A 1,835-nucleotide genomic window follows, 5' to 3' on the forward strand; every position below is an offset into this window, starting at 1 on the left:
TAGGGTTTAGGGTTTAAGGTTTAAGGTTTAGGGTTTAGTGTTTAGGGTTTAGGGCTTATGGTTTAGGGTTTAGGGTTTAGGATTTAGGGTTTAGGGTTTAGGGTTAAAGATTTAGGATTTAGGGATTAGGGATATGACTTGAGGGTTCAGCGTGTACGTTTTAGGGTTTAGGGTTTAGGGTTTAGGGTTTAGATAGGGGCTAGGTGGGGGAAGGTGTGCACAGGCTAGCGGCCTTGCTAGGGGGGGTGCTCTAGGGGGCTTGTGGGTCCTTTGAGGGCTTTATCACACAACATTCATTTATACATTCTGCTTTGCATCATAACCACAATCATAAGTTATCACACATCTGTTTCACTGGCTATCAACATGCAACACTACTCAATTATTAATCACATCAAATCATCATCACATAAGTTCATCATGCAAATTAGTCAATCAAACATCTTTAGAAAAGTATTTAGGCCAAGCATACACACTGAAAATAAAATTCAACTTATTCTAAAATTTTAAAAGGCAAAAGTAAAAGAGAGAAAACTAGGTTGCCTCCTAGTAGCGCTTGTTTAACGTCACGAGCCTGACCCAAACCTGTTTAGCACTTGTCAGTAAGTGCAATTCCTTCCAACACCCATCAGTAGGTGTGCCTTCCTGGAATCCTTCAGTGGATTTAAAAATTTTTAGCATCCCTCAGTAGATGCTACCCAAAAATTGTTCCAAAAATTCAAAAATTACATGTTCAAACAAAAGTAAAAATGAAAATAACGAAAAATGAAAATTGTTCTTAAAAATACAAAAAGTGATTTCCAGCAAATCAACTCTTTTTCTTTACTTTGGGATCCTCATCGTCCCACCGACTCAATTTTCTTCTGTCCACTCTCTTGACTGCTGTGGAATATGGTCTTCTAATCTCCACCATTCCTTCATCTTTTAGCTTCCTGTTATCCACTTCCTGTTTTTAAATCGCACTGAAAAGCCCCACAGGAATGGCGTGTCCTCTAAAGGGGTTGATTCCTTCTTGCAAACCTTCCTTTTCTCATGAATCTGCAAAACATTACAATTGTTACGAAAACTAATACCTGTGGAGTTTTCTTCCTTTGCAGCTTCTCTTTTGGCCCTTTTGTATTTGAATCTCTTTACTGCCCTCCGTGTAGTTTCTTTAGAGCCATAAATCAGCACTTGGTTATGATCCCTTTACTTTATTCCTCCATCATGGATACGTATAACCATCTTAGAAGTCCGCACGAACGGTCTTCCTAAGATTAATGGAATTCTTCCCTCATTGGTCATATCCACAACTATAAAGTCAACCAAAAATTCCAACTCCTTAATTCGGATAATTGCATTTTCCACCATTCCAACTGGTTTCTTCCTAGACCCATCCGCCATTATCAATATCAACTTGGTGGGCTTTAATTCTAGCCCTCCGATCTTCTTAAAATCACTGAAGGGCATCATATTAATGCTTGATCCCGAATCAATCATAGCTTCCCCTATATTTACATCATTTATGACGCAAGGAAGAGTCAAAGCCCCTGTATCCTCCATTTTCTGCGGATGGTGGTTCTTCTTTCTGGGCTTAACCAGCTGCTCCTGATCTTTTTCATAACCCAGATCAATTAACTTTCCAAGATAGTATTTGATCCTCTCATCATACTCAGAAGTTTGTGAAGATGTTATAGGGTTAATGGGTACCTTATTAAGAATATTACGGAGTAATTCTCTAATACTTTCCTACTCTTTTTCTCTTTCTGCTTTCTTCTCTTCGCATCTCTTATGCTTATTATGAATCCTCTCCTCCTCTTCATCCTCACTGCTTCCAATCTCAATTATTTCCTCCT

Source organism: Vigna radiata, unplaced genomic scaffold (assembly GCF_000741045.1).
Source record: "Vigna radiata var. radiata cultivar VC1973A unplaced genomic scaffold, Vradiata_ver6 scaffold_158, whole genome shotgun sequence".
In the NCBI taxonomy this organism is placed as follows: Eukaryota; Viridiplantae; Streptophyta; class Magnoliopsida; order Fabales; family Fabaceae; genus Vigna; species Vigna radiata.